Raw genomic sequence first — 27507 nt, 5'->3', positions numbered from 1 at the left:
TCGCCAGTAAAGGTAAAGGGACCCCTGACCATTAGGTCCAGTCGTGACCAACTCTGGGGTTGTGGCGCTCATCTCGCTTTATTGGCCGAGGGAGCCAGCGTACAGCTTCCGGGTCATGTGGCCAGCATGACTAAGCCGCTTCTGGCGAACCAGAACAGTGCACGGAAACGCCGTTTACCTTCCCGCCGGAGCGGTACCTATTTATCTACTTGCACTTTGACGTGCTTTTGAACTGCTAGGTTGGCAGGAGCAGGGACTGAGCAACGGGAACTCCCCCCCCCCCCCGTCACGGGGATTCGAATCTCCGACCTTCTGATCGGCAAGTCCTAGGCTCTGTGGTTTAACCCACAGCGCCACCCACGTCCCTGTTTTGGCCAGTAAAGCACCAAAAATTTTGCTGAGGAGCTGCAGCCTAGAAACTGCAGAACAGAAGGACCCCTTCCACAGATGCCACCTGCTGGTTGTTGTTCTTTTCTTAAACGCTGGTACATATTTTTTCTTGCAAATAAATAAATAAAACACATGAAGGCTGCAGTCCTGCAGGCATGCCAGAGGCCACTGGTATGGTCACTAGCCACGATGGCTATCTTCGATCTCCACTGTCAGAGGCATTATTCCTCTGAATACCAGTGGCTGGGAATTGTGGGTGGGTGGAGGGCTAGGGAAAAAGCTATGATTAATTTCATCCACCTGTCATTGGCTGTGACTCTGCCTACCTTTGACTCTGGCGCCATCTACTGATGGCATCCGTGCCTTATGCCCTACCCAGTCCAATGAGCACCAGCCACTACTGATTGACTGGCAGTGCCTCTCCAGGGTCTCAGACAGGGGACATTTCCGTGCCCTACCCCTGAATGCAAAGTCTCCGTTTTTATTGCAAAAACTCCAGGACAACATCAACAATGGATAGCAGAGTATGTGAAAGAAAGGTTAAAACAGAGTAGGTCAAATAGGCCTCACAGAGGAAGGAGTTCCACAAAGCTGAGGCCTTGCCTGTAAAAGCCTCATCCTTGGTGCCTGTCAATAAAACCAACATTGTTGTTGGCATCTGTCTACCTCAGGAGACAATGGAGGAGTGCGCCTTTGGGGGTGGAGTCACACCGTTGGCAGGTTACAATGCCTGCTGCGGCTGTAGAGACCAATACAGAAGAGACATGTTTTGTTGCAGTTGGGGCAGGTGAAGTGATGGGGAAGGGTAGTACCTCTGGTGGGGGCATGTCATGCCCCATCTCAGGGTAGTTTTTCCACCTTAGGTCCCCACCCTGGAGAGGTCACTTCAGTGCTGCAAATGCAGCAAAACCAACATCAATGGTGGGTTTTTCTTGTGCATATCCTTTTGCCTCTACCTTATCACCCATCTCCTAGCTAGTGCTACAAGGACAGAAGCAGATGGTGGGGTTGGGGTGGTGTGTGCATCATCACTTATGAACCATGGCTCCACTATTTATTTTGCTGCAAGTATATTTATGTCAGGGCAGGATGTGGAGGGGTGTGTGTGCAGTATCTGAGGCCCCACACAACTGAATGTGGAGGAGGATACCATATGCAAAAGACAGTGCTGGACTAAACCCTGTGGAGGCCCCTAGGCAGTTGAAATCTTGGGGGGGGGGGCCTTGTACATATGCTCTAGAGGGATAGCATTGATCTAAGAAAGCTTGAATATAAAAAAAATTTCAAGATCAAATCAACATTATTTTGATTCATTCTTGTGGGGCCCCTAAAAGGAATGGAGCTGATAGGCTGCTGCCTACTCTGCCTATATGGCACTGACGAACCAGACCCACCTGAAGGGGCAGGGAGGGCTGCTTACCTGACTTGGCATGCCAGAGCCCTCCTGCCTCCTCCCCAAAGCCTGCTAAGTGCTTGCCCAGTTTTGAGAAGGGTGAAGGGCTCTAGGACCCAGAGCCCTGGAGCTTCCTTCGCTGAGCCAGGCGCCTTATTACTTAGCCGCAGTGCGGGATTTAGGGCGATGGCGGCAATTCCACGGAGCTGAGGTGGTGCAAAATTGAGAATATCCATTTGGGGGCGCCAAATGTCCTCCCACAAGGAGCCATTTTATAAAAGACTACAAAAGTTCCACCATTTTGTCTGGCTTTTGGAAGGTCGGTGCTATGGCTCTAGGATGCTGCCAGAGCCCTGGCACTGCCTTTCCAAAGCCAGGCGACCTTGTGCAATCACAGCTTTGTGCAGGTATATGTGGGAATAAATGGGAGAGTGGGTATCCCCTGCTCTCCATTTATTTTTAACCCCACCCCCACAAAGATGCAATCACATAAGTAAAATAAGCGTAGGATGTGTGTTACCTGTAATGCTGCCATCACGGCAGGATTTGGGGTGGGGGTGGGGGTTCAATTCCACACAATAAGCTGGAGGGTCCTCAAGCTTATTTGAAGTTAGTGAAGTACTGTAATGTAGCCAACTAGTGTGTGTGTGTGTGTGTGTGTGTGTGTGTGTTTTAAAGACCCTTTTACAGATTTTAAAACAAGCTTTGTCAACCTAGCACTCTCCAGGTATTGCCAGACGGCATCTTCCACCATCCCTGACCGTTAGCCATTCTAGCTTCATTGTGAGAGGGGCTGAACTAGATGACCCTCAGGGTTCCCTTCCTATACTATGATTCAGTGAAATAAAATAGGTGGTGGTGGTGTAGTTAGTGCTGGACTAAGAACTAGGAGGTTGATGTTCTATTCTGCATGCAGCTTTGAAGCTCACTGGGTGTCTCTCAGCCTAACCTACCTCGCAGGGTGGTTATGAGGATAAAACAGAGAGTGGGGGAGAATGGTCTGCACCACCTGGCATTCCTTGGAGGAAACGTGCAATACAAATATACATGAATAAATAAATATCTAGAGGACACCAGGGTTGTTGAAAGCCTGTCTTAAAATTACCAACCTGCACCATTGATCTACGTAAGGAAAACATTGTGCGCACAAAGAAGCCCACAGTGGGATTCCGGAAATTCAGGTCCTTGGTCTGCATGTTTTGGGGATTAAACATCCGAAAGTGATGAGCTCGCCCACTGGTTGCTGATTAATAGGTCTGATTACGAATATTCCTTTCTTCTCTGTGAGTCCTGCTGCTATCCTTCTCATCTAAGCACATCTTCTCTTGATTGGCAAAGGCATCAATCAAGGCTGGATGCTTCTGATAGAAGTCCACTATATGGAGAATGAGAACCACCCTCTTTGTCTCGGTTAAGGCTGTTAAGAGGATTAATTGCTGCCCTGTTTGAATGGCTGGTGTTCAAGACCTGGGAGAAGAACTGGTGGAGGAAGACTGGAAGAAATTTAAGGACTATCTACAAAAACATTGTAAATTGTATGAATGTTAAGAAAGATGTAAGATTAGCAAAAACATGGCTTCAACAAACTAGGTATAAAGAATAGAAATTTAAATTTAATTGGAAGACGAAAAGATAAATTTTGGATAAGTAACATTTTATGATTAAGTTTCAATAAGAGTATGTTAAATCCCAAAATTTGAGATATTAATATTGGAAAATTATATTATATGAATTAAACCAAGTTAATAATTTGCTGGTAAAATTTATGAGTTTAGAAAGCAGGAACAAGGGTTGTGAGGAAGTCCAAAGATGAATATGAAATGTGGATATTGGAAAAGAATGTGTTATTATCTATGTATTTTATTGTTAAACTAAAATTTAATAAATATTATATAAAAAAAAAAATGAATGGCTGGTGTTTATTGTTCTCCCCAGAGGAGCTGAAGGATGGAACGTCATTTTTAATTTATTTTTTTAAATTTTGCAATTAAATCAAAACACTTCTGAACAACAAGAGAGGTTTGAGGGTGCTGCAGAACGTAAACCTCATTTCAACATTTGCAAGAGTAGGATGGAGAAGGCAAAACCCTTTTATCGGGTTAAATTTGTTTTGGCCGCAGATTTTCTGCTGGGCATTTACAAGCTTAGGACTCAATTCTGGCCAAATTAGCAGCTGTTCCAGAAATCTTTTATTAACCCAGGAAGTGTTAGAAAAAAACACGATGTTTTAATAAACACCCCCCCTCTAGGATTTTACAGCACAGTCGTATGGCCTTCTGGTGGGTTTTCCTTGTATTTTGTTATTAAGAGATTTCTATACTTCCCTTCACCAAAAAACTGTCACTGTTTTTTTTTAATGATAAAAAGTAAGGTATTATGAAAACATAATAAATATGATTAAATAATCTATGGCCTTTAAATCTCTGTGTCTTTTTGTTACTATTCTATGTATTTCTGTGTTTTTATACTGTAAACTGCTCTGTGATATTCAGCGGAAGAGAGGTATATAAATTTAAATTGTAATCATTTAAGTAATTCTCATAAATTACATAACTGACATCATATAAATGACTTAACCCACCAGTCCCTAAAAGCCTAACAAAAAAGGTGGGATTTTTACAATTAAAAGGGTAAGACGTTGGGATAAGATGTGCTTCAGTGAGGAATTCATTCTACATGTGTGGAGCTGCCACTGAAAAGTCTCTTCTGTAGACCCCCCCCCCCATTTACAGTCATACCTCATGTTACGTCCGCTTCATGTTACAGTGGTACCTCTAGATGCGAACGGGATCCGTTCCGGAGCCCCGTTCGCATCTAGAAGCAAACATAACCAGTGATGAAGAAGAGTTTGGATTTGAAGGAGTCTCCAAGCGGCTAACAACCTCCTTTTCCCTTCCTCCCCCACAACAAACACTCTGTGAGGTGAGTGATATGATAGCCATGTTCAAATATATAAAAGGATGTCACATAGAGGAGGGAGAAAGGTTGTTTTCTGCTGCTCCAGAGAAGCGGACATGGAGCAATGGCTCCAAACTACAAGAAAGAAGATTCCACCTAAACATTAGGAAGAACTTCCTGACAGTAAGAGCTGTTGGACAGTGGAATTTGCTGCCAAGGTGTGTGGTGGAGTCTCCTTCTTTGGAGGTCTTTAAGCAGAGGCTTGACAACCATATGTCAGGAGTGCTCTGATGGTGTTTCCTGCTTGGCAGGGGGTTGGACTCGATGGCCCTTGTGGTCTCTTCCAACTCTATGATTCTATGATTCTATGAGTGGGGCTGAGAGACTTCAGAGAAGTGTGACTGGCCCAAGGTCACCCAACAGCTGCATGTGGAGGAGCAGGGAATCGAACCCGGTTCACCAGATTACGAGTCCACCACTCTTAACCACTACACCACATTGGCTCGTCTGCGCACGTGCGCGTCGCTTTTCATCACTTCTGCCCGTGATGTCATTTTGAGCGTCTGCGTATGCATAAGCGGCGAAACCCGGAAGTAATGTGCTCCGTTACTTCCAGGTTGCCGTGAAGCACAACTTGAACATGCTCATCCCGAAGCACATTCAACCAAGGTATGACTGTACATTCTTTCAGGGAAGTCCCGTGGCAACCCGGAAGTACCGAAAAGGGTTACTTCTGGGTTTTGCCGCTCGCGCATGCGCAGAAACGCAAAATGACGTCACGCACATGCGCAGAAACGGCGAATTGCAACCCGCACGTGCGCAGATGTGCCGCTGTGGGTTGTGCTCTTTTCATGTTGCGAGTGGGCCTCTGGAATGGATCCCGTTTGCAACCAGAAGTACCACTGTACTTCATTTAGTGGAGGGAAGCTCCCTGATTTTAACGCATGGGCAGATTATTCAGCCATATTTTAGCATTTGAAAATTTTGATACTGTTTTAAGTGTATTTATTATGATCATGTCTTGCACTAACCTGCTGTTGACAGATTTAGGTGGGACAAAAATTATTATAAAAAATTAAACATATTTACTCAGAAGCATGTCCTATTGAGTACAGTGAGACGTAATTCTCACATGAGTCCTTCTCTATATGGAAGGCCACGGATTGAACCCAGGACCTTCTGCACACAAAGCATATGTTCTACCACTGATCTTGGTCATTCACTTAAAATACAGCAACAAGGGAAGCCACCATACACAGATTGGTTCATCTAACTCCTTATTATCTATGATGACGGGCAGAGGCCTTTTTGTAGTTCTACAAACACTGGGATTCCGTGCAGTGTTTCCATACTCACTTGTTGTGAGCGGGTGGTACTTACGCACAACCCCAACCTCTGAGCAGTGCGAAATGGAAGGGGTACCAGGTTTATTTGCACATATCTACAACATGAGCCTGTGATGGAGGGGTTCAACAGCATTAGCACCCCAAGAGGTTCTGGCTTCTCCCATAGGCACAGCAGCCTTGGACTCTAACAGATGCCAACCACTGCTCTCATATATTGCTCTCTGATTCTCTCTCTCTCTCTAGCCCACTGCTTCATATTTCCTTTGTGTTGTTTTAATGGCTCATCCCCAGGCTATCACCTGAAAAGCAAATTAGGCAGACTTAATTAGCTTTTCACACTTCTTTATTCCCTGGGATTAAAGGGGTGTCTGACACAATGCTTAAAACACATGGGTCTTGATTAGATACTAACGTGGGTTTCTGACATGCAGTTTTAACACACAAGCCTTAATTAAATTCTAACACTAGCTTGATTTGGAATATAGTGGCACCTCACGGTGCGAACAGGATCCGTTCTGGAGCCCTGTTCGCATCCTGAATGGAATGTAAGACGTGACGGCGCATCTGCGTGTGCGCGGGTCGCGTTTTGCCGCTTCCGCACATGCGCGTGACATCATTTTGAGCGTCTGCGCATGAGCGAGCGGCGCAACCCAGAAGTAACGCTCTCCGTTACTTCCGGGTTGCCGCGGAGCGCAACCCAAAAGCGCTCAACCTGAAGCACATTCAACCCGAGGTATGGCTGTACAGGGTGTATTGGACCCAGCAACTCATAACAGTACTATTTTGCCTGCACAAGTATCCAAAGTTAGACAGTACGCTGCTGGATGCCCTTGGATGCCAAATGCCCTTCTTGCTTTAATTTCTTACTTCCAGGCATGGGGGAGGAAGGGCCTCCCTCCCTCCCCCCCAGAATACCAGAATTGTGTACAACCACACTCCACATACCTGTACAACAAAAATAACACCCAAATGCTTTTATATAAACTTTTTTTAAAATAAAAAACCCCATTTCCCATAGGTGCATAGCTGTCAACGTTTCCCTTTTTAAAAAATTCCCTTATTCCGAATAGGATTCCTCGCAAGAAAAGGGAAAAAGTGACAGCTGTGCGTAGGTGAGATCGATTTGGGAAAGCAGAACAAAAAAATGCGGTTTTTTTAAAAAAATTAAAATGCATTTTTAAAGTTTTATTTACAAAAATGCACCCCACGCTGTGCAAGAAAGCACGTAAGCTAATTCTGTAGTATTACATCCCTCCTCCCCTCTCCTTCAAGAATTTCCCTTTCTCCCGGATCTGTGGGCATTCCTGGCCCGGCGCGGTACTGTACGGACAAACGGAGTTTTCATGGGCGCCGCCATGACAGCCAGAGAGGAGCAGTGGGCGCTGCCATGCCATGCAAGGCGGCGCAGGCGCAGCGGGAGCCTCCCTAGCGAATGAATGGAAGGGGGCGGGGCGCGCGCGCCTGAGAGCGTTCAAAAGGGAGAAGGGAGAAAAACTAAGTGGGCGGAGTTTCGCTCTAGGGCTGCTCCGGCCACGGCCACAGCGGATGCCGAGGTTGGTAACACTTTTGGGGCTTCACTGGGGAGGGGTGCTGTTGGAGGAAGAGGAGGAGGGAGATGGGAGGAGAAAGAGGAAGAGGTGTCGAGGGGCAGACCGGGGTGCGGGGAAAGAAGGGCCGCTCATGGCATTGCCCCAAGTCAGGCGCGACCTGGCAGCGAAGCCTCCACACGCGCTGTTCTGTACTCGCGCCCACCCTCCGGCACCCCATGGTTCGGTCCAGTCCCTCCAAAGGAAAGCTGGCGTGCTGGGCGCTTCCATTGTGGGCGACGGGGGGGGGAAGGGGAGAAAGCAGCCCGGGAGAGGATGACCACCCCCGTAGCCCTGCATAGAGAGCTTGGTGGAATCGAGGGTGGTGTGGCTGCTATGCAGGTTCCGGGGTTCCCCCGGCGTTGGCAGACTATGCAGAGTCCCGCGTTCGGCGTGGAGAGGCTTCGGGCCCGGGTTCTCGCCGGAGGGGCGGGGCCAGCCAAAGGGGAGGGAGCGGAGCGTGTGCTTGTTTGCGTGTGGCCTTTGGTAAAGCGCATGCAGGGCCGCCTTATGCCTGAATTCAGGGCGCGGGGTCCACGGGCTGTTATGAGGTGTCCAGGCTGCGGGGCTCTCAGTGGGTCAAGCCGAGGGCGGGAAGGGTTGGGGAAGCCAACCCTCCCCCCCCCTCCCCCTCGTTACTGTTGGTTGGGGAAAGCAAGTTAAAAAAATAAAACACCACAAACACGTTTAATTTAAATCTTACGAAAAATAAAATGTGTGTTTTTTTAAACTTGCTTTTTAAGACATACAAAAAGTTTAAGACGCGCAAAGCACATTAAAGTCACTTCAGCCATTTCTAAGCACCTGAGTGGGGTTGCCGAAACGGGAACGTTTTTAACAGCAGGCGGCGAAAATAGCACAGCGGAAGCGGCCGCTGATTATCAAGGGGCAGGGCGTTCCGAAGTTGTGGGAACCACCGCGCTATAAAGAATTGTCCTTTATAGGTGTGTCCTTCACAAGCGCATTTGCAACGGTGCCGATTCCGCCAAAGGAGTTGAGGCTACACCTGCATCAGATTCATCAGCTGTTGCTCCGCCCCCCTCCTTTTTTTTTTGCATGGGGTAGAACTTGTATTTGTGTATTATTTTAATTCAGAGATTTATTTACTTTAATTCAAAGGTTGTTGTTGTTTTCATAGCAGAAACATAGAGTGGTTAAAACCATTTCCATTTCCACCACTAAAATATTTCACCTCCTGGGGTAAAGTCAAACTACTACGCCCGGGAGCAAAGAAGGGACTTCCCTGGGGTCAGTTTGTAGGGAGTTCCTGGGCTGCCCTCACCGATGTTGTCCAAAGGAAAGCAGAACAATATGTTTGGCACCATCTTATATTCATGAGTTGCAGGAGTTGCATCCAACTCTTTCGGGGGCTCCACTCTGGACCAGCCCCATCTACCCCTCATTTCCCTCTACACTACAGCAGGTGCAGAAACCACCTTCTTAACCATTGGATCCACTATTGCTCTCATCTGCTCAATCCATGGGAGCCTGTCTTTGTATGCAGGGAAAGGATTTGAAACTTACTAATGACTTTCACCTGGTTTAGCTGGCCAGTTACAGCCATTCCTGGGGTGTGGCTGCTGTTGCATGCTGAGAGCTTCTAGGAGCCACAGGTGAGAGCTGAGTGCAGCCCATACACACTCCAGTTAAGTGTTATTAACACTACTAATATTTATTAGTCGCTTTACTCATAAAAATAACCAAGAACAACTTCTAACCGCAACAGGAATACTAACAAACACAGCAGGGCCACTTAATAGAAACAATTGATTGCTCTAATTTTTCATAATCACATAAAATAGATTGATTCTGTTTCCATCCAAATCAGTCAGATTTTATATATATGTCAAAAAATTAAGGTTAAAAAACGTTTTGAGGGTGTGTTTTTTTAAAGCGGTGTATAAATTTTATGAAACAAGCAAACAAAATAAACAAATCCTGTTCTCACAGTGGCCAACCAGATACCTGTGAGAAGTCTGCAAGCTGGACCAGAGCGCTGCAGCCACTCTTCCCTGCACTATTTTCCAGTAACTGGTATTAAAAGCACACTGCCTCTGACAGTGCAGGTAGTAAGTATTGCATAAATATTTTTGTTTCATGCTCAGGTTCAAGTAACTTGCCCAAGATCGTCTGTTTCAGTTCCAGGCCTGGCTTAGTAGGAGCGTTGGAACCACGATTCTCATTTTAAGATCCAGTGCCTCTGCCTTGGATACATTTAATTTGATAAATAACAGAAGGACATGCCAAACTGACCACTAGAGAGTGTTTCGCTGCCAATTTTAGATGGGGCTGCTGTTACTTTGACTTTCTCATTGTGCCCTTTTTGGGAATAATTCACACAGCAGCACAGCACGCAGATCAGGTTTTGCCAGGCTTCGGCTTTGTAGATTTAAAGCATGCGTCTTCTCCCAAAGAATATTGGGAATGGTGGTTGGTTAAGAAAGTTGGGAGCTGTAGCTGTAGCTCCCAGCATGGTTTTTTTTGGGGGGTGGGGTGGGGAAGCCATGTGCTTTAGATGTATCTTGTGTATGCAGCTTAAGGAAGAACATGTTAAAAGTTGCTTGGCTCCTGAGCAGGAGTGGAGGAAAGTGGCTGAAAAGGAATTTATCCCAAGGTGAAAGAAGACAATGCACCTTTTTACTAGTGGTCTTTACAGGGTTTTCAGCCACGAGGAGGTTTTGTGTGTGTGTGTTCTAAACATACTGGTACCCATTTATAGAACACTCAGAAACACTGAAGAAGATGCTACATCTGGGTGCCAAATCTTTCGAGAAAACTGTGCTTGCCAACTTCCTTGAGCGCGCCGTCTCAGTAGCTGTCATAGTCATAATTCTGAGCATCTCTGGAGATTAAAAAGCACAGCTTCTAAATGTAGCACCAGGGACAGGAAATTTAACATGCACAAAAGATTCCTTTCCCTCTGCCTTCCCCTTGAACTGGAGGCTAGGGTTGTAGTACAGTCATACCTCATGTTACGGACGCTTCAGGTTACAGTGGTGCCTCGCAAGACGAAAAGAATCCATTCCGCGATTCTCTTCGTCTAGTGGTTTTTTCGTCTTGCGAAGCAAGCCCATTGACGGATTAGCGGATTAGCGCTATTAGCGGCTATTAGCGGATAAGCGGCTTAGAAAAAGGGGGGGAAAAGGAAAAAAACCGCAGGAACTCGCAAGACATTTTCGTCTTGCGAAGCAAGCCCATAGGAAATTTCTTTTGCGAAGCACCTCCAAAACAGAAAACTCTTTCGTCTAGCGAGTTTTCCGTCTTGTGAGGCATTCGTCCTGCGGGGCACCACTGTACTTTGCAATATAGAGCATGTCCGCTGAAGTTTGTGCAACTGTTTCAGTGATAAAAGTGGGAACGTACAGATAATTAGTGGTGGATTTAAAGGTATGTGCAATATGCACAGAATTGGGGCACCCAGTGGTTTAGGGCTCCCCATGTTATTAGTATACATAGTTAACACAGAGGATACCTTTGAAACAAGATGGCAGACAACTGCTAATACTTTTTAGTATTTTAGTGTGTTGTGGTGTTTTCACTTTTCATTTATCCTGCTCCCCAAATAAGCCAGTGGGGTCCTGCTCTGTTAGGGCAGGGGTTGCCAGTAGATTAATGAGCTAAATCAGAGGTTTTCAATCTTTTTAATGATTAATCAGCTAAATCAGAGGTTTTCAATCTTTTTAATGATTAATCAGCTAAATCAGAGGTTTTCAATCTTTTTGAGTCCACGGCTCCCTTGACCAACTACATTCTTTCTGCAGCTCCTCTGTGGGGAAACATGTTCCAAAATTCAGAAGCCCAGTTATTTCAACCCTTGCCTGCAGAGCTGGCAGCTTCTCACCTTTTTTCAAACACCCTCCTTTGTGAAGTGTTCCCTCAGCCTCCTCTCCTTGGGAGTCCTGCAGGCAGTCACCATGACCACCCCTTGTCCCTGAACCTCTACCCCTCCACCCCAAAGAGAGGTGACTCCTCATGTCTCCTCACAGAGGCCTGGGAAGAGAATGTGCCCAGCGTTAGCGGCCAAACGGAGACTGACAGAAAGTGAATGTGAGGTCACCATCTTACTCACCTTGAGAGGTGGCAATGGTAGCTGCAGGCACCGCTGGGCCTGCGTGGCGGAAAAGCTCCCTTTCGGTGCCAGGCACTCGGCTCCCAGGCAGGCCTTGTAAACAGCAAGCACAAGAAAAGCTAGCACAGCGCTTGCCTGCCTGGCCTCCCAGTTGTCTGTCCATTCCCAGCAGCAAGGGCTGGTGGACTGGCTGGCTAGGCTCCCTCACCCACTTGCTTGCTTAATCTAAGGCCGCTTCAGCTCCTGGCAACCAGCACCCCCTGGCCAGCCCCAGAGGCACCACTCGCCTGTGGAGCATGTAGCCAGGGCTTCAACAAACAGCTGTGCAATCCTTTGGGAGGTAGAGACCCAAGACGGCATCAGAGCAGCGAGGTAAGGAAAGAAGGACAGAGGCCAGTGTTGCCCGCGGCACCCCTGACCAAGGCACTGCAGGATGCCATGGCATACTGGTTGAAAATCCCTGAGCTAGATACTCTGATAGTCTACATTTGAGAGGGGCAACTTCTAAAGAAATAAACCGCTTGCTTACTTTGTTCCCTGTCCTCTCCATTCCATTGTTCTTTCGTTTTTGGATAGGGCGGGGCTTGCTCAGGTTCGTGTGGCAGCAGGCCTTTGGTTTTGATAATGCGTATTTGTGTCATAGTTGGCCTCATTGTAGAAAAGACATCCATTCCTGTGGGAAACTTGGTATTACCTACTCTGACTGGCAGTGGCTCTCTAGGGTTCAAGGTAGAGGTCTTCCCTGTTCTTTCACCTTATCCTTTAAGCTGGAAATCCCAGGAATTGAACCTCTCGTCTTCTGAATGCAAAAAAGTGCTTTACCAATGAGCTTTGCTCCCATTCCTCACAACTAGTTAGTCAGGTATAGGTTTTAACTCTTCAGAGATAACTGAGCTTATTGTGGCATAAAAGTCTTTTTTTCTTTTTAAAATTTTATTCCATATTACATCACAATGCAAATATACCATTGTGGCATAAAAGTTTCTCACACATTAAAAGTGTAATAAGATTCTGTTGAATGAGGTCAGATTCATCTAGTACTACATCCTGTTTTCACAGAGGCTAAGTAGATATACCTGTGGAAAGCCTGAAATCAGGTCCTGAGTGCAACAGCCATTTGTGGTTCCCAGCAACTGGGATTTACAGACAAACTGCCTCTGGAGGTAGAATATGGCTAATTGCCATCGATAGCATCATCAACCATGAATTTGTCTAATCAACATTTAAAGCCATTTAAATAGGTCACCACTGCTACCTAGTGAAAGAGTGAATTCCATATCTTAACTATGCCCTGTGTGAAGAAATATTTCCTTAGCGTGGGGAATAGTTCACATGGAGTTCAGTGCTTGGGGAGGGGGTCAGCCTAGCTGATCAGATAAGAGCTGAGTTTGTCCAAGGCCAAAAGCCTGAGCATGCAATGCTGAACCAATTCCTTTTATTTTCCCTTTCAGTTATGTCAGGTGGAGTGGTGCATCTCCGGGCCAATGAATGACGATTTATGTTAAGGATGGAAGGGGGGAACAGAAAGTGGATTGAAATATAAAAGCAGCAGAAAAAGACCTGTCTTTTTCTGTGGATGTGAATAGCCAGCATGCAGCTTAAAGGGATGAAATTTGGAGTGGTGTGGCTAGACTAGGATTATAGTCAGGTAAGTGGCTTACTCTATGCTTTGCAGACGAATGCAGGAGAGGACAAAAACACAGGAATGCATTCCTTGCTTGTCCATACAGGAAAGGAGAAGGGTTTGGAGGGTCAATTATTTTGAGTGATTGGCATGAAATCCCAGGGCTCACCAAATGGATGCAACTTAAATGAGATCTCCATCAGATTTGGAGGAGGCCAGGAGAACATGACTGCTGAGCTCCTGACTCATTTTGGAATTGTTCTTTTTGGAGATGGATTGCATTTGCCTCTAGTCCAGATACTGCAGGCTGTATTTTAACTGGCATTTGCAAATCAAGGCTCAATACAGATTATTTTCTCCAGTTGTAGTTCTCAGATCTTTTGCTGTGATCTCTTGCTGGACCATCAGAGGAACAATGTACCTTTTTTATATAGCTTGGGATATGGAAGCTGTGGCCCTCCAGCTCCCATCATGCTAGTCAGCATGGCCATTGGCTATAGCTGACTGGACTCATAGGTACAATAAATGTTGCTGCCTGAGGCAAAGGAGCAAATGGTCCACCACAGTCAAGGTGCACAGTGTGATTATGAGTTTTAACCATCAATCCTCTGGGAATGATAGCTCTGTGAGGGGAATAGTGGGTTTCCCAACAGTTCTCAGCATGCTTAACAAGCCACGCATACCAGGATTCTGTGTAGGGAGCCATGGCTGTGAAAAGCTTTGTGACAGTGTGGATGTGGCCAATTGGATTTACTTCTGAGTTAAAACACAGGGTTGCCCTGAGCAATAGTCAAGCTGGCTGGCTCTAAACCCCCCCCCCCAGTAATTTTGCTACCACTTACCTGAACTGTGGCTGATTGTGAGGGGGATTCCCACTTTCCCACACATCCCCCTCCTTTTAACTTGACTTGTGATCTCTGATGGGGAAATGCTTGAACTCCTTGCTTTTTATTCCTTCCCAGTCTTTTAACTTGAGCCTGACCTGCTGTGAGGTAATTTATTGCTTTCTCACATTTTGACTTCATAAAGAATACCTGAGCCATTTCTCTTCTCTTGTCTCGGTTTAATGCTTTATGTACGAGGAAGCAGCTTTGGACACCCCACTGGATGACCTGCTGCTTCCCTTGAAAATGGGACCTGATTCAAAAAAGGACCTTCTCATCCCAAGACCAGACTTTGGTCACATTCACAGCATACATTTGGAGCACTGTTTAATGTCACTTTTATGGCTTTCCCTAAAGAATCATGGGAACTGCAGTTTAAGGGTTCTGAGAGGCATTAGAAGACAATTCTCAGAGCTACAGTTCCCAGCAGCCTTAACGATCTACAGTTCCTGGGATTCTTTGTGGGAAGCGATGCTGGTAAAGACTGTTTTGGGTGTGGGTTAAGAGACAGGGTAGCAGCAGGGCGACCAAACATACTTTACTTCTCCTTCTCCCTCTCTCCTTCGCCTACAAAAGTGGCATCCTTCACATGCACCCAAAAGCTGATGAAAGGGGTCAGTGATACGTGAGGGTGTAAAACCTCTAAAGGTTGCCTACATTGAGCCCTCAAGATGTTGTAGTGACATGTCCACACCATGTATTTGAAAAAAATATAACCCCTGGTAAGAGCTGCTTGACAGTGATACACACTACCTTGGAAGGTGGTAGATTCTCCTTCATTGGAGGTTTTTTAGCAGATGTTGGGTGGCCATCTGCCAGGGACTGTAAGCCTGGCCATCACGTGGGTGGAATTGGTCCCTCCCCAGTATCCATTTCTGTGGTTGTATAACAGACCTAACTTCTCCTACACTCTTAAACCACTGTGTGTGTGTCTCCATCGCCTTTCTTTGTTATCCCTTCTAATTTATTTGGAAAGGGAAAAGGTGCTAAGCTGTTTCTATTCTCCCAGTTCCCTTGGAAAACCACAAAGGTGAGTTCAGTGGTTAAAGGTTGCAGTTCTTTGCACAGCTGCCAGAAAGTAATCCTCGCCGAAACACAGTGGGATTTCTTCCTGAGTGAACATGCACGGGTTTGCGTTGCACAGGAAATGTTTATTAAGTTGGATAGTGCTGGTGTTTAATGTGAAGTGTATCACTGGGATGTGGGTCTGAAATTCCCAATGCAGAATCAAGTGAGTCATAGTGATTGGGAATTAATAGTGACAATTTAAAAATATCCGTAGTCGTCATTTCATTTGTCCTCCTAAACCTGTCAAGACTATTACTGCTATTGTTGTAATTTATTCAATTTATTTCTCAAGAACACTTTATGCAAAGATACTTGGGCAAACAAAAGTTTTCTTTTACCTGTCTGCTTTCCCTGCAAAGTATTGCAGTTACGAAGTGGCAACTATTAGTGTGGCTAATCTTTATTAGACAAACAAACAAGCAAACACCACCAGTGATTTCTAGCCCTACTTTTAAGGTGGTTGGGGGAGAATTTGCTTGCATTGGCATTATAAGATGAACGTGGGTTTTAATGTTCCAATTCATTTCCTCTGTGTCTAGGCCTGCAAGTGGTGATGGCCATTGTCACGCAATCACGTATTATCGACTGCTCATTTAGGCCAGTGTCTTTGAAAAAGGAAATCCATAGGAACCAATTTCCAACTTTCAAGGAGGGAAGCTTGTTCCTAGATGGGGATTAATGGGCCAGCTCATCTTATTGATGTCCTGACTTCTGACAGGTTACAATCAGGGGTGGAGCCGGATCTCTTGGGGCCCCTGGCATGACATTGCTGATGAGTGCTGCAACCTCTCCCCATTTCCCATCTATCTAGGCAGAAATAGAGCAGAAATTTCCAAACTGTGTGTCATGACAGGTTTAGTGTGTCAGCTGCAGTGTGTACGTGTGTCATACAAGCTCTTCCTGTGCTCTTCCTGGGGCTTAAAAGGGGTTACTTTAACCTCCAGTTTGCTAGTAAAGCTGCATTACTGTGTCACAAGGTGATGCATGTCTAAAACGTGTGTCACCAACATGAAAAGTTTGGAAAGCTCTGCTACAGAGCTATGAAATCAATAAATTTCATAGATCTATTGGCCAGGGCATTACATTTGAGGTAATGTAAAATGGTGAATGCACACTATAAATGGGAACTAAGCTTGGCTCTTGATCAAAAGTGACACTGCTGGACTGCAGCACAAGAGTTTATATGATTTCTGCAAGTGAAGTTTTTAGTATTGTGATGGAAAGCTTGGAGGACCCACCTGTCAGGAAACCAAATCAGAACTTTATTGTGTCTCTCAACAAAAACAGGAAATTAAAATACTGACTATACCCAGATCTGATGTATAGTGTTGTATAGTGATTAACCCTGTTTTTTCAGTGTAACTCACCTAACTCAGTTCCGGCACCTCTCACGTGGGCACCATTGCCATTATAAGAGAACAAGGGAGGTGTTCATGGTGAGTTCTGGCACCTCATTTTCTAGAAAAGTAGCACTGCCTACTATGTTGCTAGCCACACAAATTGGAATAAGGTAAAATATTGTGGGTTATATGCAATGTTAGTGCTACTCAGTATTTGTTGTTGTTTAGTCGTTTAGTCGTGTCCGACTCTTCGTGACCCCATGGACCAGAGCACGCCAGGCACTCCTGTCTTCCACTGCCTCCCGCAGTTTGGTCAGACTCATGTTTGTAGCTTCGAGAACACTGTCCAACCATCTCGTCCTCTGTCGTCCCCTTCTCCTTGTGCCCTCCATCTTTCCCAACATCAGGGTCTTTTCCAGGGAGTCTTCTCTTCTCATGAGGTGGTCAAAGTATTGGAGCCTCAGCTTCACGATCTGTCCTTCCAGTGAGCACTCAGGGCTAATTTCCTTAAGAATGGATGTGTTTGATCTTCTTGCAATCCATGGGACTCCCAAGAGTCTCTTCCAGCACCATAATTCAAAGTTCATCTTGATGTTCCTTAGCACAGTATAGGCCCATTGAAATTAAGGAAGCTATTGAATCCAGCATATAAATGTCTTCCAGACTTCATCACCTTTCCCCCCAAAGCATTGATGAGTCAGGTTTTTAGAGATCTTTAATTTAATATATATGGGTCTTCTTAAAAGATAATCAGTTCTGCAGTTACCTTTTAAAGAGCAAAGAGAAACCAATATAGATTAGAATAAAAGAACAGAGAAGGAAAAATCCCATTGGCCCAGGGACTGGGAGGGGAAAAACCCCCAGTTCCTTTTCCCAGAGTTTGCAGTGTGTCATACTGGGCTCATAACGAGGTCCAGAAATAGGCGTCAAAGGGAGCAGCCCATCAATAGCTCAGTGGCAGAGCATTTGCTTTGCATGCAGAAGGTTCCTGGTTCAATTCCCGGTACCTCCAGGTAGGGCTTTGAAAGTCTCCCTGCCTGAAACCCTGTAGAGCTTGATTGGTGCGACTTCAGTTTCAGATAGCTTCCTATGTTCATCAGTTTTTAAAAAATCCCCCAAAACAACAAAAACCTCACCTTTTCTGTGTTTAGTGAAAAAGTCAAGGGCAGACAAAATAATCGCCAGTCTCGTAGAGAGAGAGAGAGAGAGAGAGAGAGAGAGAAAATACAGAATTATATCGAAAGACATACAGCTTTCATGAGACGGAAAGCACATCTGAGACTGAAGATTGTTTTTTCAGTCCTTGGGAAGTAAATAGCACATGGTGCTAAGGAACATCAAGGTGAACTTTGGAATTGTTTATGGGCTGATATGTGTTGTGTGAACTCTATTCTTGAAATGGCATTTCTTTATGTCCATGGCTGCAGTTCTCATTTCATGAAATGGATGCAATGTCTGAAAGGAGAGAGAAAGAGAAAGAAATCTTGCGGGAGCATGCACACTGGAAGACTAATCCTTCAGAGGGAGTTGGCAAGTTAAGCCACTGTGTTTCTCTGCAGTTGCCTGCAGTAAACAACTGTTTAAAAGACATGGGGGCTGGGGGTGGAAATGGATGGAGGGACAGATTGACATACACTGTGCATATCTCCCTGCATTTGCTTTTGATGTGGAGAGGTTCAGAAATGCCTTTTTATTTAAAGAAGAAAGCCATTAAAACATGGGCAGGCAGACTAAGGCCCGGGGGCTGGATCCGGCCCAATCCCCTTCTCAATCCAGCCTGCAGACGGTCTGGGAGTCAGCATGTTTTTACATGAGTATAATGTGTCCTTTTATTTAAAATGCATCTCTGGGTTATTTGTGGGGCATGGGAATTATTTCATTCCTCCCCTCACCCCCCAAAAATATAGTGTGACCCCCCCACAAGGTCTGAGGGACAGTGGACTGGCCCCCTGCTGAAAAAGTTTGCTGACCCCTGCATTAAAAGATCAGTGCAGTATTCTCTTGGGTGACCTTCGCAATGTATTTGTCTCTGTTTCTAGGCCAATTTAATCCTATTTTATAGGACGGCCATGCTAACACTCTGGAAGTAGCAGGCAATGCAGTGTCAGACTACAGCTGCAGTCTTAATCATTTCAACAGTGCAAACCTAACCGTGTCTACTTAGAAGTAAGTCCTTAAATGGGGCTTGGTCCCATTTATGTGGGTTTAGGATTTCAGGCTATGTTGGAAGGAAGCCCCATGGAATGCATGGGGACTTTGTATCTGAATACATTTGCATAAGATTGTGCTGTGCAGGACATTTCTAGGTACAGTGTGGTACCTTGGTTTTCAAAGGTTTCCGTTGATGAATGTTTCGGTTTTCGAACTCTGTAAACCCGGAAGTAAATGCTTCAGTTTTCGAACACGCCTCGGAAGTGGAACATGCCACGTGGCTTCTGCTGAGTACAAGATCCTGAATGCAATAGCTGTCGGCTAATGAGTTTTCGGTTTTCAAACATTTCAGAACTTGGAACAGTCTTCCTGAATGGATTACGTTCGAAAACGGAGGTACCACTGTAATGCCTATCAGACAATGTTCTGTAGTGGTGGTGGAGCACCTGTAGCACTTGTTAAAGGTAAAGGTAAAGGTAAAGGTAAAGGTAAAGGTAAAGGTAAAGGTAAAGGTAAAGGTAAAGGGACCCCTGACCATTAGGTCCAGTCGTGACTGACTCTGGGGTTGTGGCACTCATCTCACTTTATTGGCCGAGGGAGCCGGTGTGCAGCTTCCGGGTCATGTGGCCAGCGTGACTAAGCCGCTTCTGGCGAACCAGAGCAGCGCACGGAAACGGTGTATACCTTCCCGCCAGAGCGGAACCTATTTATCTACTTGCACTTTGATGTGCTTTCGAACTGCTAGGTTGTCAGGAGCAGGGACCGAGTAACGGGAGCTCACCCCGTCACAGGGATTCAAACCACCGACCTTCTGATCTGCAAGTCCTAGTCTCTGTGGTTTAACCCACAGAGCCACCCGCGTCCCTTCGTAGCACTTGTTACTACTTCCTTACAATTTTGTGTTTTAAAAAATAAATATATTCCCTTCAGGCGTTGCTGACAAATATGTAAAGAGATAGACATGGCTGTTTGGAAAGGAATTCAGTTTTTACTTATGCTTAAATAAATTCAAACTTACTACTTCAGTTGGGAACAGCCTATGGGAGTACGTCAGTTCTCCTGTGTGCATACTTCACACGCCAAGGTTTATTTTCCTGGCCTGGTTGAATTGTGTCCTTAAACATGGATAATGCCTCTTTCTTGCCAGGACAAGAGTGTATGGTAGAAACTAGCCTACCATACACATGTAACATTTAGCTTTCTTGCTTCATCCAGTTTAGCCTCTGGCACTGACTGCCACTGGCATTTTGCCCTTGGAAGGTTTCCTAGAAAGAAAAGCAGCCCTCTGGCTGAAAAAGGTCCCCCACCCATGCTTCTAAGAAAAGCAAATTGTCTTTCAAGTTTAAGGTGAACTTAATAAAAAATAAAATACATAGTTTGGTTCATTCTTGTTCTTGATAGGGATAGAGAAAGCCATGAGGCAATCTACCGCTAATGAATCCTTCTGGGAGATGATGAAATTTGAGTGAGCTGATTGTCAACTGAAAATGCTGAGGGATTTGTAGGGAATGGGCATTGAGGGTTATAGTTTTAGCATAAACTAGTGGCTTCTGGTACCCACTGGGGCCTGTGGGGCTAAGCATGGTGCAGAGGGCAGTTATGGGGCTAGTGGGTAGGCAGAGCCAGAGATCACATTAGGCATGCGACACACTTGACAATCCTGCAGCTCGGATGGTGGGGTGGGGAATCAAGCAACTGAAATGGTGGCAGTGGGTCTTTCCCTTCTATGAGATCAGATCAGAAATAGGAAAGGGGGGAAAAAAGGGTTTGAAGTTTGTTTATGGAAGGGAACTTTATCAAATTTGGGGGAGTAAGTGCTTTTGCATCTAGGGCTGTATCATGAGAATGGTTTGATGCACAAATTTACAATAGCACACAAGGTAGTTATTTGCTGGAGAAGCTGCAAAGCAAAAAAAAAAAAAAAAGCATAGGAAGCTGCTATGTTGGTCTGGCTAGTTTAGGATTATCTAAGTTGATAAGGGACGCGGGTGGTGCTGTGGGTTAAACCACTGTGCCGCTTGGACTTGCCGATCGGAAGGTCGGCGGTTCGAATCCCCGTAACGGGATGAGCTCCCGTTTCTTGTTCCCTGTTCCTGCCAACCTAGCAGCTCGAAAACACGTCAAAGTGCAAGTAGATAAATAGGTGGGAAGGTAAATGGCATTTCCATTCTCTGCTCTGGTTCACCAGAAGCGGCTTAGTCATGCTGGCCACATGACTGGAAAAATTGTCTGTGGAAGCAGACAAACGCCAGCTCCCTCGGCCTGTAAAGCAAGATGAGCACCGCAACCCCACAGTTGTTGGGGACTGGACTTAATAGTCAGGGGTCCCTTTACCTTTATCTTTAAGTTGATATAGCTGGATGTTGAGGGAAAAGAGCTTTTGGGATGGGGGGTAGATATAGGGAGAAAAGTATATGATTTAAAACAGTGAGGAAGAAAGGCTGATTTAAATTGAAATAGTTTCCTATTTCTATTTCATATATTTCGTAAACAGTGTTGGAAATCTGACCACTCAAGCCATGTTAATTTGCAATGAAATAGAATATTATTTCATTCCCACGTTGTTGTTGTTTGTATGACTGAACACAGGTTGCATAATTTCTTTTTTTAAAAAAAGCTATAGAGTGAATGTCTTAAAAATATTCTCCTACAGATGTTTCTCATGACCAGGTATCAGATCATTTGTGAAGTTAAATATGGGAATACAGGACCTTGGTTGTTGTTTTCCTGTTCCTCCTCCTAGTTTTTCTCCTTTCTGCTTCACTTTGCCTTGGGCCCAGCCACACCTTTCCAAAAACAAAGTTGTGAACAAAACTGTAAGGGCAATGAAATTAAATGCATGGGATGAGGGGGGGACTTGTTTGACAGTATTATATGTGAAAGGAATCTTGGGAATGTACAATGTGATGCAAAAAAGGCTAATGCAATTTTTAGCTGCATTAATATGAACCATAGTTTCTTAGGTCACAACAAGTAATAGATTATCATCATCATCATCATCACCACGGGCCTTTCCCCCTCCTCTGTTGGATTTTTAAAATTGCAGTACGTTTTTGATAATATAAGTCACCTCAAGACATCAAGCAATTGAAATGAGTAATAGCAGCGATGATGATGAAATTCTGAAAATTATGATGAAATCCATAGCAATAACAGCTCCACTTTATCCTACAGTAGCTTAACCTCTCATTAAATATTGGGTCCAGTTCTGGGTGCTGCAGTTTGAGAAGGAAGTAGGCTGCTTGCACACCATATACAGTGGTACCTCGGGTTCCAGACGCTTCAGGTTACAGACTTCGCTAACCCAGAAATAGTACCTTGGGTTAAGAACTTGGCTTCAGGATGAAAACAGAAATCGTGCAGTGGCAGCGGGAGGCCCCATTAGCTAAAGTGGTACCTCAGGTGTTAAGAACAGTTTCAGGTTTAGAACGGACCTCCAGAACGAATTAAGTTCTTAACCCGAGGTACCACTGTATTTAAAGCATGTGACTTCCCCCCAAAATTCCGGGGAACTGAGTTTCCCTCTCGCAGAACTATGATTTCCAGCATGCTTAGCAAACTACATTTCTCATGATTCCTTGGGGGAAGTCACATGCTTTAAATGTTTGGTGGCCTTATAGAAATTGGAATGGGTTCAGAAGAGGGAAAACAAGGATGGTATGGAAAACAAGTCCTATTAGGAAAGGTTGAAATAATTGGATACACTCAGAAAGTGCGTCATTCCAGTTCCGTGACATTTCCTTACCTGGTAATTTTTGTGTATTTTATGTGATCTTTCACATGACATAAAATCCACTTATGGAAAGCTAGCGGAATCTAGCTTAGCAATCATTTTCCTGCTAATTGATTCCAGGAAAAATCCATTTGTAACCCCATTAGCTTGGGAAATTGCAGGAGTTTTAGGCTCCTGCAATTTCCCCATGGTTTTCAAAGGTCTTAACATGACAAAATTTGGAGCACTATTTGAACATGTGGTTCTTTCCTGTTCTTTTTCTGGGTGAATCATAGGGGTACAGAAGTGTACATGCGCACAGAGGGTAGTGACATGTCCAGCAATGCCTGCTTGTTGTGTCACTTCATGCCTTCTGGTGTGAACGAAATGTGAAAGGTGGTGGTGGTATGTTGATCAGAAAGCCATAACCCAAAAAGAAAGAAAGAAAGAGCCATAATCCAGCAGCTAATGCAGCATAAAATGGATATTTGAAACTGGGATATTGTAACCAGGAAAAATAATACAATAATCCCCACATCTGCTTGCACCTTTATTCTCCAGAAAACAGAAATAGAGCTAATGTGTTAATCTTACAGGAGGGTAGAATTTGGGAGGAGAAGCTTGACTATGGAACCAGTTGTCTAGAGGGGTGAGCTCTGTGAGGTCAACTCCAGGTTGACTCTGGAGAATTGGAAAATCAATTGAGGATGCCTTTCCTCTGAGTTTCCTTCTTCAAGCAGAGAGATTTGGACTGTAAAATGACCTACAGAGTGGCCTTTTATTGGTGGCTCCCTGCTTGTGGGTTACCTCTCCCTGAGGACTGGTGACATCATCCTTAAATAACTTTAGGTGCCAGGCAAAAACTTCTTTTTCACCAGGCCTTTGATTCTTAACTATCTGTGATGCCCTTAGTTGGGTGGAATGTTTTAACCCTGCCCTAAAAAGCTAAAGGTAAAGAGACCCCTGACCATTAGGTCCAGTTGTGGCCCACTCTGGGGTTGCAACACTCATCTCACTTTATTGGCCGAGGCGGCGTACAGCTTCCGGATTATGTGGCCAGCATGACTAAGCCGCTTCTGGTGAACCAGAGCAGCGCATGGAAACGCCGTTTACCTTCCCGCCGGAGAGGTACCTATTTACAGTGGTGCCTCACAAGACAAAATTAATCCGTTCCGCGAGTCTCTTCGTCTTGCGGTTTTTTCGTCTTGCAAAGCACGGCTATTAGCGGCTTAGCGTCTATTAGCGGCTTAGCGGCTATTAACGGCTTAGCGGCTATTAACGGCTTAGCGGCTTTAAGAAAAAGGAAACAAACTCGCAAGAACTCACAAGCCCATAGGGAAATTCGTCTTGCGAAGCACCTCAAAAAACGGAAACTCTTTCGTCTAGCGAGTTTTTCGTCTTGCGAGGCATTTGTCTTGCGGGGCACCACTGTATCTACTTGCACTTTGACCTTCTGATCGGCAAGTCCTAGGCTCTGTGGTTTAACCCACAGTGCCATCCGCATTTTGGAGTTTAACTCTAAAACTAGGATTTTAATGTACATGTTTGTTTAATATATATTGTAAGTCATTTTGAGTAACTTTGGTAGTGAAAGCGACCAATACACTTAAGTAATAGTAATAGCATTTTTCAGTTTTCCCCCTTGAGTTTTAATTCAGTGGTGCCCTGCAAGACGTATGCCTCGCAAGACGAAAAACTCGCTAGACGAAAGAGTTTTCCGTTTTTTTGAGGTGCTTCGCAAGACGAATTTCCCTATGGGCTTGCTTCGCAAGACAAAACGAGTTCTTGCAAGGGGGCCACTAGGTGGCGCATCGGAAGATGGCTGACAATAACATCTCTCCGACCCACACGAGGTAATTTGGAGGCTATGATGGGGGTAATTAGCCTCCTTAACCCCCCCCCCAGGATTATGGGGGGGACGGCCCTTGCCTGCTGTGCCCTATACCACCCCCGAATTTGTGGGGGTGGGGGCACTAGGCACAAAGCCCTCCTGTGGGATTTTCGGCACTCCTCGACGCCGTCCCCGATTCGCGCCGCTGGTTGCAATGATCTTTAAAAGAAATAATTTGGACATGATTAATTGCACATACATCAAGGAAAAAGGGGAGTAAATACTGCTGACAGAAGAGATCTCTGATAACAAGACAACAATAAAATACGAGAAGAACGTCAAGATACGGTAATGACTGAGGAGGGAGGGGGGGAAAAACCTGCCTCTACCTTTTTATGTGAGTTAACAAGAATCCCCCTCCCCTAATGAGTCAGAAATTAAGGACTTAAGCTGTGGATTTAAGGCTGTGTGGAGATAAACTTTCGATCCAAAGCAATGTTTCAAGATGAAGCTGGAAAGCTAAGAGTTTTGGAGTGACGCAGTCAGGAAAAAATGCCGTTCGCCATTTTGTGAGGCATTGTGGGAGCTCTTGGGTCTGGGAGGAGAAAGAGAGAAATAGAGTTGTTTACATATCGTGAATCAACTCCTCGGTGGGACTTAAGAGCGACAAATGCCAAAATTATGGGGGGGACGGATGGATAAAGTGATGTTATCTACGAAGGAGATATATGGAAACCATCTGGACTTAGTGGAGGAACGGGAAATCCACACAGGATTATTACACTTGCTATCGGCTTAAGGAGACTAACAGAAGAGATCGTAAAGGAAAAAGAGAAATTATACGAACAAGATATGATGTGGCAACACCAAGATAAGACTGGATAGAATTATGAACTCTGTTTGGACTGATTGGGACTGATTTGGACATTAACGCAGTAATAAGAAGATGATCTGAATTCCCCTTTGGATCTTGAAGTATGGGTTCCCCCAACAAAATTTAAAAATTTGGCTTTGTAATTCGGAATTTATATGATGTGATTTAATTTGATGTGATTGGCCAGTTAATAAAAAAAAAATTATTAAAAAAAAAACAAAAAACAAAACGAGTTCTTGCAAGTTCTTGCAAGTTTGTTTCCTTTTTCTTAAAGCCGCTAAGCCGTTAATAGCCGCTAAGCCGCTAATAGCCGCTAAGCCGCTAATAGCCGTGCTTCGCAAGACGAAAAAACCGCAAGATGAAGAGACTCGCGGAATGGATTAATTTCGTCTTGCGAGGCGCCACTGTAAAGACAGGTAGGTATTGAGAAAAGAAATGAAAGAAAAATTCAGGTTAGTTTCTAAAAAAATAAAAAAGATTAGTTGTCACAATTGTCAATGAAGAAATATAGGATGCAGCTCTGTAACTTTATAAATAATATAATATTCTATCTCAGTACTTTGCGTCAACTCTTTTTTTCTCCTCTTCCTTCAAATTTTTAACTAACAACTTAGTTTTGTTTAAATTAAATCCTGCCACTTCCCCAAATTCTTGAATCTTTTCTATAACTAGGGAGAGAGTTTTTTGGATCCTCCACCGTAATTACTAAATCATCAGCATAAGCTTTCAATTTAAATTTATTTTTTCCAGTTTTTATCCCTGTGATCTCATTATCTGCTGTTATATTTCTTGCAAGTCCTTCCAGGACCAGAATAAACAACAGCGGTGATAACTGACATCCTTGTCTAGTTCCTTTTTGTATCTTACATTCATTCGTTATCACCTGATTTACAATTAGCTTAGCACTTTGTTCTGAATATATTGCTTGTATTCCTTTTAAAAATTTAAATCCACAATTAATTTATTCAAGCAATTTTTTCATAAAATCCAAAGAAACATTGTCGAAGGCTTTTTCAGCATCTATAAACATCATTGCTGCTTTTTTTTTTCATTTTTTACTTCCAGGTATTCTATTACATTCAGAATTTTCTCTTTCATTTGTCTACCTGGAAGGATTCTGTCTGATCTTGATGTATATACTCAGTTAATATTTTTTTCATTCTGGTAGCTAAAATGTTTGCAAATAATTTATAATCATTATTTAATAGAGAAATAGGCCTATAATGTTTTATTCGCAACATATCTGAATCTTGTTTTTGGGATTACTGGAATATAAGCTTCTTTCCATGTTTCTGGGATTTCACCTGTTTTTAAAATCTCATTCATCACATCTTTCAATGGGTTTACCAATTGTTCACTTAATTTTTTATAATATTTTGCCGTTAGTTCATCTGGTCCTGGAGACTTGCCACTTTTTGTCCTATTTATGGAGTTTTTTGTTCACTTTTTTTCAGCTGCCACGCTAGCAGTTTTCCTGATTTATTGCATTTTCAAAAGATTTCTGTTTCATTCTTTTTATCTTCCTGCTAATTTCTTCATTAACTATCATAAAGTATTGGGTTTGTAATATTCTAATTGCCTGCTTGACTGACTCTTTATTAGCTTTTTTTGACAATTGTTTCTCCTTTTCCATAATTTCACTTAAGATTTCTTTTTTCTTTTTTTCTTTCAATTTCCTTTTGAATGAATTTTGTTGTACAGTGGTACCTCGGGTTAAGTACTTACTTCGTTCTGGAGGTCCGTTTTTAACCTGAAACTGTTCTTAACCTGAGACACCACTTTAGCTAATGGGGCCTCCTTCTGCTGCCGCGTCGCCGGAGCACTATTTCTGTTCTCATCCTGAAGCAAAGTTCTTAACCCGAGGTACTATTTCTGGGTTAGCGGAGTCTGTAACCTGAAGCATATGTAACCTGAGGTACCACTGTATATAAGTGTTTTTACTTTCTACTCTGCCAAAGTATCAATCTGTCAAATTCTGTCCAGCTGGCAATTTGTATCCTACCTTTATCCAAAGGACAACTTGACACAGTTGTAGCTAATATGTATCCAAGAGAAAGAGAGTCTCTCAAAAGTCCAAAGTCAAACTGTTACAAAGTCTCCAAAGCTGCAAATACTATGCACCCGTTCACAAAAAATCCCCTTGCAGAGCCTGTCCGGAGAAATCGGAAGCTGACTTCCTTTTTGGCTTCCGTTTCACCAAATCAATCAATTTAAACCTGGTTTCTTCTCTTATTCTTATTTGGTTTTTACCTCTTAATTGGGAGATCCACTGCTTATGGTGGCGGTGTGTGGCTCCGGCTGTAGAGTTCGCTGGAGCCGTGAGTGGACTCAAGCCTCTTCC

The 27507-nt window shown here is 44.3% G+C and overlaps 1 protein-coding gene across 8 annotated transcripts in view; it reads left to right on the top strand.

The window, feature by feature from the left end:
* The first annotated feature begins 7485 nt into the window (after nucleotides 1–7485).
* The window catches only part of EHMT1 (euchromatic histone lysine methyltransferase 1), a 139184-nt gene continuing 119162 nt past the window's right edge, over nucleotides 7486–27507 (top strand). For 2 of the 8 annotated variants that reach the window (XM_079961933.1, XM_079961942.1), the window contains exons 1-2: nucleotides 7512–7580; nucleotides 9564–9679. The gene's annotated coding sequence lies outside the window, so the exon portion shown is untranslated. Of the gene's footprint in view, nucleotides 7581–9563; nucleotides 9683–27507 lie in introns of all 8 variants that reach the window. The other 6 variants (XM_079961931.1, XM_079961940.1, XM_079961941.1 and 3 more) reach the window with 5 other exon arrangements.

The sequence above is a fragment of the Podarcis cretensis genome, assembly GCF_951804945.1.
Source record: "Podarcis cretensis genome assembly, chromosome: Z".
In the NCBI taxonomy this organism is placed as follows: Eukaryota; Metazoa; Chordata; class Lepidosauria; order Squamata; family Lacertidae; genus Podarcis; species Podarcis cretensis.
Note: the sequence above shows the minus strand (reverse complement) of the source record. Positions and strands in the feature narration are given on the sequence as shown.